Raw genomic sequence first — 12,224 nt, forward strand, 5'->3', positions numbered from 1 at the left:
CACTATACGTATCACTAATATTACATAAATACTAGCATTAAAACTAAAACTATCAGTAATGCTATCATCATTAATACTCACATAGACACTACACACACTGACAGACATGCCCACACATACACTTACAAATATAAAACTACACACTGACAGACACCACACACTCACGGACACAAACCATACACACACATTCTCAGGCATGCATTCACAGAAACAAATAGACACTACGCATACTCCTAGACACACACTTATAGACACCAAACACTCAGAGACCCCACACGCTCACACACTAACAGACACAACAAGCTCACAGACACATACCTACACACTCACAGACACACAGCCCACACACACAGACACCACACACTTCCAGACACGCACCCACACACGCACAGATACTACAAACACACTTATCTACAGATACACAATAACTAACACAAATATAAATACTACTAATACTACCACAGTAACCCTATCACTAACACTGACACAAACTACTAATAATAACAGCAATGCTGTTACTAAAACTAACATTACTACTAGTGTTAATACTCTAACAGTAACACTATAATTATAATTAATATTAACATGAATATGAACATTAAAACTAAAACAATCAGTAGCACTATCATCATTAATACTCACATGAACACTAGCATTAAAACTACCAGTTGTAATCTTACTAATATTAACATGAAGACACTGATATTAGTATTAGTTGCTACCTGTGACGTCACACCGCTCTCTGTGACAAATGCGAGACAGACGCGAGGAGTGATGGGGTGCCTGTCGCCGTGGTTACCATTCTTATGATTTATAAACACTGGAAAAATGCATTTAAACTGTTACTTACATACATTTATGAACTTGAAATATCATTTTCTAGCTCTAGGATACAGTTACCTAAATAATAATATGAATAATCATTGTTTAATTTCGGATCGAACATTATTAACCCTAAACGCACTATGTTAATTGGTCGATACAGTCTTTATTAACTGTTTTCTAGATACTTAAACAGGGTCAAGAAAAGAATCAGTACTCACCAATCGGTGAAGTTAATCGATTTTTCTATGGTTCTTCAGTTGAAATAATTGGTTGTCGATAGATAAGTGATCAATAACTTTTCTCCGTGCGCTCCGTGCCTCCCACGGTCTCTCTCTCTGATCCCAGCGCTCTGGCTGGTGTCTGTGACGTCACACCGCTTATTCTGACAGAGCATAAGTGTCTCTGCTGCTTTTGTGTGTCTTTTTCATGAATGCCAGAGGTACTTGAAATGTTGCAAAAAGAAAAGCGTTTTGTTTTGTTTTGTAAAAAAGTGAGTGCTGATTTTTATTTTATACAGGAAACGCATGCATGTTGAAACACTATTTAAATTCTATAAATAACTGAGAAATAATAAAGCAAGGAAAACATGATATATGTAAAAATACAATTTGATCACATAATTTACTTCATTACCTCTGGTGGTTACATTTTTTTTTTCTGTTGTGTTTTTTTCTCTTGTACATGTTTCTGATCTTCTGGTTGTAGTTATATTTGTAAATTCTATACGTTTAATAATTTTTTAAAAATAGTGCATCTCTGCTGGAGGAGACTCCTGGTTTTCATACAAAAATAACATCTCCAAAAAAACTAAACCGGGCTGTGAAGAGAGGCGATTTATAACAGTTGGAGAAGGAGAGCGACAAACCGAGGAATGAAAATCATTAAACAGAAAAAAAATAGTTTACTTCACAGATTAATGCGTTACAAAGCGTTCCCATGTGGAGCAGTAGAGAATGAGTACGAGTCCCTAAAATAAGCGCTTTTAAGGGTTTTACACGAATCTTCAGAGTATAAGAGCCAGGAGGATCAGACTCGTGGTCCTGGAGGTGTATACTGGTTTTATTTCCACCAAGCTCTCACATCTATAGGTAGTCTGATGATTTCAATTAACTGTATAACTGTTACAAGACTTCATCTAATTGTACATTTATAAGACACTTGTGAGTGAAGCTGAATCCCAGGGCTCGTATGGAATCACACACAGACAGATCTTCTTCTGTGTGATCTGAGTCCCACTGCTCAGAGCTACAGACTGGTCAACTGGTCACTATTGTAGTCACGACCATTGGCCTTTGGCTGCTAATAATCAATATACTGATCAGAGTGTCAATACTGGTGTTTATTACATAAATACAAAGATAATTCCACACTCACTTGTGTTATAAAACACTTAAAAAACATGTTTGGAGGCTGATATACAGTAAAGAAAGTAATACTGAAGGGTTGGAAGTCCTGGAAAGGGTTAATAGAACCTTCTTGCTTTCGACCTGGAACAGAGCCCACAGCTGCCAGATCAGTGACCCCTGAGCCCAGTTCACAGAGAGGAGAATCAGGAGCTCTTATGTCTTTAAGAGGGCTGGGAGAAAGGAGAAAAGGGGGAAATGTGACATGAGTCCAGGCTGTTCTGTTTGATATTGTTCATGTAGCAGCACTGATTGTCTGAATATCTTCTGGTTCTGGATTGTGAGGATAGAGAGCAGTACGGAGTTGAGCTTCTGTCTGAGTGTGAGTCTGAGCTGTGAATCTGACTGAGAAGAGAATAATGATTTTTTATTCTGCTTCTGAGAATTTTTCTTCTTTGCCAAGTGGTGTTACATCCCCTTCAGATACTCTGCACAGACTGCCAGAGTGAGAGAAGAGGAGAGAGAGATGGACAGATAAGAGCACACACAGCGAGAGAGACATACGTCTTGATTTACTTTGAAGCAAGTGTTAATTTCTTTTCTGGAACAAATTGTTTCTGAACTTCAAGAAATTCATACAACTTCTGAACCTTGCTTATCAGGACAGAAGAAATGCTGCAAAAAAATGCCGGTGATTTTTTCTCCTTTTAAAGAAAAGTGGAGAAAAACAACAGCAGTGCATCTTCGTCGGTTTGATTTAGCTTAATACAAGTATTCACTTCCTTTTCTGTAGATTACAGCCTGCGAAAGATGAAATGAAGTTCTTGGTTACTCTTGGTCAGTGCAGAAGAAATACTGCCAGCTGGCAGGAAAATGACAGTATTTTATTTAACTACAAACACTTGAGTTGTGGCTCCAGCTGGATTTGAACATGCAACATGTGACATGGGTTTTAGGAACCTAACCCACAGCACCACCAGAAAGGACAAGCAACAGTAACGTGTCCTTGTGCAGCTGTTAAACAAAGGGCTGGTGGGTCAAACGCACTCAGGGACGCGCTTCATTAAAGATGATGGTGAACCTGATGGTGTGCTTATCAATCATGCATAAAATGTACATAGCAGAGAATGGTTTTGATCCATCGACCTCTGGGTTATGGGCCCAGCACACTTCCACTGCGTCACTCTGCTGTTGGCTGTCATACTGTGGTTCAACACAAGTGCTCCATCTTTGCTTTCTAAAAGTGCGCCCGAGATGAAAAGTTTCAACGGTAAACGCAGTCACTTTGAGCACTTGGTCTTTTATAGTACGAATCATCACACGGTGCTCTACATGGGCGTGTCTTCAAGATCGTTGAGAACCAAAGCTTCTGCTTTCCGAGGCAACTGATTCTTTCATCGTTAATTCCCAAATCTTCAATGAGAATCAGTGAAACGAAAACCAAGCGCATGTACAGTGCCTTGCGAAAGTATTCGGCCCCCTTGAACTTTTCAACCTTTTGCCACATTTCAGGCTTCAAACATAAAGATATAATTTTTTTATTTTATGTGAAGAATCACCAACAAGTGGGACACAATTGTGAAGTGGAACGAAATCTATTGGATTTTTGAAACTTTTTTAACTAATAAAAAAATGAAAAGTGGGGCGTGCAAAATTATTCGGCCCCCTTGCGTTAATACTTTGTAGAGCCACCTTTTGCTGCAATTACAGCTGCAAGTCGCTTGGGGTATGTCTCTATCAGTTTTGCACATCGAGAGACTGAAATTCTTGCCCATTCTTCCTTGCAAAACAGCTCGAGCTCAGTGAGGTTGGATGGAGAGCGTTTGTGAACAGCAGTTTTCAGCTCTTAACACAGATTCTCGATTGGATTCAGGTCTGGACTTTGACTTGGCCATTCAAACACCTGGATACGTTTATTTGTGAACCATTCCTTTGTAGATTTTGCTGTATGTTTGGGATCATTGTCTTGTTGGAAGATAAATCTCCGTCCCAGTTTCAGGTCTTTTGCAGACTCCAACAGGTTTTCATCCAGAATGGTCCTGTATTTGGCTGCATCCATCTTCCCCTCAATTTTAACCATCTTCCCTGTCCCTGCTGAAGAAAAGCAGGCCCAAACCATGATGCTGCCACCACCATGTTTGACAGTGGGGATGGTGTGTTGAGGGTGATGAGCTGTGTTGCTTTTACGCCAAACATATCGTTTTGCATTGTGGCCAAAAAGTTCGATTTTGGTTTCATCTGACCAGAGCACCTTCTTCCACATGTTTGGGGTGTCTCCCAGGTGGCTTGTGGCAAACTTTAGACGAGACTTTTTATGGATATCTTTGAGAAATGGCTTTCTTCTTGCCACTCTTCCATAAAGGCCAGATTTGTGCAGTGTAAGACTGATTGTTGTCCTATGGACAGACTCTCCCACCTCAGCTGTAGTTCTCTGCAGTTCATCCAGAGTGATCATGGGCCTCTTGGCTGCATCTCTGATCAGTCTTCTCCTTGTCTGAGCTGAAAGTTTAGAGGGACGGCCAGGTCTTGGTAGATTTGCAGTGGTCTGATACTCCTTCCATTTCAAGATGATCGCTTGCACAGTGCTCCTTGGGATGTTTGAAGCTTGGGAAATCTTTTTGTATCCAAATCCGGCTTTAAACTTCTCCACAACAGTATTACGGACCTGCCTGGTGTGTTCCTTGGTCTTCATGATGCTCTCTGCGCTTTCAACAGAACCTTGAGACTATCACAGAGCAGGTACATTTATACAGAGACTTGATTACACACAGGTGGATTCTATTTATCACCATCAGTCATTTAGGACAACATTGGATCATTCAGAGATCCTCGCTGAACTTCTGGAGTGAGTTTGCTGCACTGAAAGTAAAGGGGCCGAATAATTTTGCACGCCCCACTTTTCATTTTTTTATTAGTTAAAAAAGTTTCAAAAATCCAATAGATTTCGTTCCACTTCACAATTGTGTCCCACTTGTTGGTGATTCTTCACATAAAATAAAAAATGTATATCTTTATGTTTGAAGCCTGAAATGTGGCAAAAGGTTGAAAAGTTCAAGGGGGCCGAATACTTTCGCAAGGCACTGTAATAGGTTTATTCCATGCGTATAATATACGTCTATTAAACGCATACCTTAGACGTCTAAATGTGGTCTACAATTCGTCTAGAATGAAATTCTAATATACGTCTAAAGTTATACGTCAATTATACGTCTATGTTTAGACGTTCATTATACATAAATGGTTGGAGTTCTATTATACGGATAAATTTAGAGGACTATTATACATATATGGTTGGAGTTCCGGATAACTTTAGAGGACTATTATACGTATATGGTTAGAGGTCTATTATACGTATAACTTTAGACGTCTATTATTAACGCTTACGGCCGACAAGCACTGTGTGTAAGAGCCGGCGTACCAGAGCGGGTGACGTCACCGCCCTTGCCTGTGATAGCAGGACCAGAGCTACTGGGCTGTAGAGAAATCTCTCTTTAGCTCACGGGGCTAGGTCGCTGCAGAGAGACGCGGAAGTCCCGGGTTCGAGCCTCCAGTCGGGATGGGGCCGACCAGATGCGGCAAGGGCGCCCGCCTGAGCCCCCGTTGTGTTACAATACGTATATGGTTAGAGGTCTATTATACGGATAACTTTAGACGTCTATTATACGTATATGGTTAGAGGTCTATTATACGGATAACATTAGAGGTCTATTATACATCAAAGATAGATTTTATAGGTGTAGAAACAAGTAAACCAAGCCAATGATTAGGTTTAGAAATTTATTCTGAAAATACACATTCACACCTGAAACATACGTATTTCAAATTATACATTGTATACAATCAATCAACAATCAACATATGGGCAATAATCATAAAAAAACACAACTAGTCTTAAACTTCAGCTACAAATTCTGGTAACATGGCAATATACAGTATAGTAATGACAAACACAAAACTAATTACATTAACACACTAACTCAACACCACATTTTGATTCAAATATACATTTTAAAATGTACAACTTCTATATTTCCAAGAAAAAAAATATTACAATGGAAGTTAAGACGATTTTTGTCCACTATTTGCAAACCCTGTCTAATTGTCCTAACAGTTAGAACCAAAAAACTATTATTTTCAGAGTCCAGATCTCCTGGCCCCCTGCCTTGCATATGCATTCTTCAAGTAACACATTGCGTGCTCCTTTATTTCTTTTTCTGTCGATGTAGGGTGGGACTTCAGCACCGCAGCTAGGAGAAAATTATATAATATTACTTCCCAAATAAATGATGATTAATATCTTCTTTAGTATAATCTAAAAAATGAACGGTTTACTAAGCTCAAAGCTGAAATAAATGTATAAAATTTGGCTTGCATCATAGCAGTTGAGCAATAAAGTCTGTCCTAATTAAAGAGTACCCAGAGTTTGAAAGTACAACATAGAATAAGAATAAGAGAAACGGCAAAACGATTTTGTGTCATCTTCCCCATTCACACTATTTTATGTGCCATTTTTTTGCTTATTCACGTACTATTTTAATCAAAATAATATTAAGAAAGATCTGTATGTATTCAGATAGTATTATTATTGTTCATACTTACTCGTCAAAAGAGGATTGCTGAGATATTTGCAGATATACTTCTACATTTGAAAAACGTGTCCAAAATGGTGACCAACGAATACTAGCAATGCATTGTGGTATATAACCGGAAAATATGCTGGGTTCGATATTTTCTCAACGTATGCGTTTATTAATGTCGTCGATATTATGGTTGAAATTTAACATTGATAATACATCGCGGCTATGTGCCCCCTGCTATGAGCTGATGTGCAATTTTAACGCATGCAGTTAGTAAGGATCGGTCACTGTTGTATGGTATTATATATAATGACATTATGGAATAGGATGGGGACAGGCCTGGCATCACGGGGGGAGGGAGGAATGTCGCCCCTTCAGTTTGGGCAAAAAGATTTACCTAACTTAATTTGCGCCCTAAAAAAATAGTTGTACTTTGTCAATGGTCAGACAACACTAAATGACACGAACAGTCACTCAGTCTGTTTGATGGGCAGGAGGGCTATCCGTCCAGGAACTGCACATATCACTGTCGTTATTGAGTGTCAACATTACGATCCTGTTTGCTCAGGTGGACCGATTCCTTGCAGTAGTTTATCATTATACTTAAAATCGTTATATAACTAGGACTAGTTATAGCAGTCTGTGATTTCTGTTGGTTTTACAACATTTTTTTCTTAACGATTCAGAACGTCCATGTAGCTGCAAAAATGAACGCTTATGGTACTTTTCGCTCCAGGCAATACAAACCGTGAGAGTGACGAAAAATGTGAAACTGAACTTCATCGCAAATACCAGATTGCTAGTCGTTATCTTCTATCATGAAGCACTAATCAATGGCATAGCTGCGAGATTTCATTTGGGTAGCTGCACCGTACAGCTCCGTTTCAACCGAAATATCACCCCCCCTCAGAATTTCAGACGCCCCCCTACAGATTGTTCCCCGGGCACCGCGCACTGATGGGGACGGGGTGTCCAGGAAATGGTAGCAACTTTTCTCAAGAAAATAAAAATAGAAACTCTATAGGCACTCAAACATTTTACTGTTTTTTTCAGGCAGGTAGCGAGACCCCCTCAGCAAAACCCTTGTATGCCAAGCAGTGGGCATTGATTCGTCTAATATACGTATATTCACGGCGAAAATACGGCTATACGTATATATAAGTCGCCTCGACGTATAATCAACGTCGAATTGCAACCGTAAAATCGACGACATTAATAAACGCATATATAACGTCGAAAACACAACTAACACAGTGCCTGAGGCTTTTTACTGTAAGTATCGTGTGTGCCGCAACTAGGAGTATACGGCACTCTGCACAGTGTACGAAGTAAATTATTTTCGCAGTAATTAATTTATTATATTTACTATATTTATTATACACGTGTAAATTAATTACTGCAAAATAATTTACTTCGTACACTGTGCAGAGTGCCGTATACTCCTAGTTCCTTCTACGCTCTCGTTCTGTTGTCTCGCGATGTCTACTCACTGGACTACATTTAGCATGACTTCTTGTTGCAGTTGAGCTCAAAGCTGGAGATGATCTCCATATTCTACCGCAGTAACAAGTCCGAAACGTAGGACACAGTACACACTTTTTAAGTGAACTCAGGTTTTTAAAAAATTAAACCAGCGACCTGTCACAGAAACGTACCCCAGTCTCCCGCGCAACAAGCAGGGGTACTCAGCACTATACTAACGAGGAGCGCTTGTCTGCAGCTGAGCGTCAGCTCTGTTTACTGTCGGCAGTCATTTCCTCATTTCCAAAGACTTTTTCACCTGCTCTCAGCTTTTAAAGACGATCATAAACGCTCAAGAAGTAATTCATGTCAGTTGGAAGTCTGTCTCTGTTGTCTCAGCTCTTGATAAAGAAAAGCCGTGCATGGGAACTCCCTCTCTGAAGACGTTTGCCGTCAACCTGCGAGGGAGAAGAGCCATCAATCACCGAGGCAACCACTGAGACAGTTAACATTAAACACGTGAAATGCGAGATGTTGTGATCTTTTCTCGCTTAAGGCTTCTATCGTTTCTACTCTAACGAGAAAGACCTCTTTATGAGAAGTGAGATTTTAACAAACGTCTCCAGGGTTAACTGCGACCTGAACGCAACGCCTTAGACCACCAGCCATCTTGCCTGTGGTACTTAGAGCAGCGCTCAATAAAAATGATCAGAACCCGAAAGCGCTTCTTATGCGGATGTGTTGCCATTACGGGTACTCTGTCTGCAGCTGCTTTAAGATCTACTCACACCGTGTTGCCATTAAGGCTACCTAGTTAGAAAAAAAAACTTATCGTCATCTTTTTGAACGTGATTATTAGACACCCGTTAAATCTCCACCGAGGTTTCTTGAGAGATCGTTCAGCAAGCAAGTAATAAAAAACTACTTCGCTTCTAACCTCTGCTGTCACTGTAAACTCGGACGTGATGTTCTGCAGATGTGCAGTGTGCCTTTCCTCTTGTCGTATTCAAGAGTACTCACTGTGTGAGCTCCTCACTGCGTGTTCTGTACTCTACTGTGATTTAATTTAGATGATTACGTGGAGTAGAGTGACAAGATCTACTTGAACATTTTCGGTTTGTGAAATGAAACACTAAATACACTACTGTAAATACAAGTAATGGACATTTAAAATAACCACAGTACAGCTAGAAGAGTGAAAGATAAGAGACTACTTAGAATGACATTCACAATAGACTTAAGAACGGCATAGCCGCCTGAACAGGGACTTGAACCCTTGGCCCTCAGATTAAAAGTCTGATGCTCTACCCAGTGGGCATTGATTCGTCGAATATACGTATATTTACGGCGAAATTACGGCTATACGTATATATACGTCGCCTCGACATATAATCAACGTCGAATTGCAACCGTAAAATCGACGACATGAATAAACGCATATATAACGTCGAAAACACATCTAACACAGTGCCTGAGGCTTTTTTCTGTATGTATGTGCCGCAACTAGGAGTATACGGCACTCTGCACAGTGTACGAAGTAAATTATTTTCGCAGTAATTAATTTATTATATTTACTATATTTAGTATATTTGTTATATATATTTATTTATTATATTTATATTATATTTATTATATTTACTATATTTATTATACACGTGTAAATTAAATACTGTAAATTAATTACTGCGAAAATACTTTTTCCGGAACTCCAACCATATATGTATAATAGTCCTCTAAATTTATCCGTATAATAGAACTCCAACCATTTATGTATAATGAACGTCTAAACACGGACCACATTTAGACGTCTAAGGTATGCGTTTAATAGACGTATATTATACGTCTTTTGCCCACTGGGTACCGACTGAGCTATCCGGGCTCTGAAAGAAGGAAGACACTGTCGGGATCCTCGCAAGTCACGTGTCTCTTGTGCGGAAGAGCAGTCATACCTGACCCGTCTGGAATGACCACTGACAGACTTTATCCAGAAGCGACGGCACCACTCCCAGTAGAATGAGTGAGAAATACAACATGACATGGGTAGTTAAGGGGCTCCCACAATCCATCTTTCCTCACATTACTGATTGTTTTCAATAGCATTTTGACCTTTTTTCACATTCAGATTTTTTTCACATTTAATAAAATCTTTTAATCAACAACATTAAAAAGAAAACAAATGGAACATTTTTTGGAACAATAATTAAAAAAAAACTTTCAATGCCTTGGTTGTACAATGCCATACGTGTGCACACCCTTTATAAAGGGAGTTGCAGCAGTGCTGAAATGAAAAGAGCATTTCTGTAGAGAAAACAGCATTTTTTCTGCCTTGATGTTAAGCTTAGGGAGCCTGTCTTTTAGAAATTCTATTTCTTAACACCCTGCACAGCCTCCCGACAGACTAACACATATTTTTTTGGAGAAATTGGCTCACACACCGGTAGACACTAACGTTTATTTACGTTAGAGTATGTAAAACTCAGGCTTTAACAGATGTTCATGATGTTTCACACGGGGTGTTACCTGTTGTAGTGTTTCAAAAGATTTGTTAGCGGACCACAAATTATCTTGAAAAGATTTGGGTTTGTACTGGCTGGGATTCAAACCCGACTCAATTATTTGGAAGGCGCCTGTACCAGGAACGCACTTCTGAGAAGCACCTGCAAATTATCACAATCCTCTCTCTCACCTACAAAGTTATGGAGACACAGACGTCCAATGAAAACTAATTTTATTCACTCAAGTCTCCACTCTTTTGTTGTGATGTCATTTTAATTAATATTAACTTTGATAAGGTGTCGTTTTTGCCTCTTAAAGTTAAAGTCTGCTCCTTTCTTCCTGGTATAGAAATAACATGTTCCATCTTTGTTTAAAAACACCACTTAAAGTAACTTATTCAGCTCTAACGCCTGTGTGCTTTGACAAGACATCTCAAAAGGACTTATCAAATAAGAACACGATCCTCCCTGTTACCATTCCTTTGGTTGGGGCGTTGTTTCACCCTTTTATTTTCTTCTACAATATTTGCAGACAGGGTTTTATCACTCGAGTTGTACAGAATAAGTGTGCATCGGTCCATGAAAATCATCAGTAGTGCTGTTTTTCTATGCATAGTTTAATCAAGAGCACTTAAAAGATGCAAAAAGCTTTCAAATAAAACAGAATTGAAAGACAGTCGAGTAAGGAGGTAGAAAAAAAGCACTTCCCCGTCTGGGGATTAACCACAGTCGCACGTGTGACTGGATACAAAAATAATAGATTAACTTGTGCCCAGTCTTTTGAAGCTTCAATGCAATTATTTTTCCTTCCTTATTTCTTCATTCCCATGAATTTACTCTGTAGTAGAGTAAACGCGAAAGTGGGAAACTGCAGGCATTCTTCGTGAGTGGTGGATTGTGATCAGTGAGCATCTGCACATCTCTAAGTCTGTTCCTTTACCTGTTTCATCGGGGATGTAGCTCAGTGGTAGCGCGCATGCTTTGCATGTATGAGGTCCCGGGTTCAATCCCTGGCATCTCCAGCTGCTTTATGTTATAGTGCTCACATCGTAATCTTCTGTTGAGTGAGAACTCTTTGCTCCTGTCCAGAGAGAGCCAGGTTTACACAATTAAATACAGGCACACTCGACGTGCTCCAGAGTTGCGCTGCTGTTTTAAATGTACCTCTTTTAGTTCTGTTAAATCCTAAATTATTTGAACTAATAATTTAGTTAAAATTCAGGAAATCCAGAGATTGCTTCACACTTGGCGTGGCTGTTGCAGAAAACACCTGTTGAATCTCACCCGGGATTTCCTGAGAGATCATTCAGCGAGCGAATCCTCCTTCTGAACTCCGCACTAAACTGAAAGCTTCACAAATAATGAAATAAAATATTCACAAATATTTCAGTACAGGCAAGATGGCTGGTGGTCTTAGGCGTTGCGTTCAGGTCGCAGTTAACCCTGGAGACGTTTGATAAAATCTCACTTCTAATAAAGAGGTCTTTCTCGTTAGAGTAGAAACGATAGAAGCCTTAAGCGGG

General features: G+C 39.5%; 1 long non-coding RNA gene and 1 other non-coding gene across 2 annotated transcripts in view; one reads left to right on the forward strand and one right to left on the reverse strand.

Moving 5' to 3' along the window:
* Positions 1 to 12,224, reverse strand: part of LOC148669316 (uncharacterized) — a 209,257-nt gene that overhangs the window by 124,308 nt on the left and 72,725 nt on the right. The window lies entirely within an intron of this gene.
* trnaa-ugc (transfer RNA alanine (anticodon UGC)) lies at positions 11,652 to 11,723 on the forward strand. Its single transcript has one exon. It is a non-coding gene; the product is annotated as a tRNA-Ala (tRNA).

Source organism: Lepisosteus platostomus, chromosome 5 (genome assembly GCF_059453375.1).
Source record: "Lepisosteus platostomus isolate fLepPlt1 chromosome 5, fLepPlt1.hap1, whole genome shotgun sequence".
In the NCBI taxonomy this organism is placed as follows: domain Eukaryota; kingdom Metazoa; phylum Chordata; class Actinopteri; order Semionotiformes; family Lepisosteidae; genus Lepisosteus; species Lepisosteus platostomus.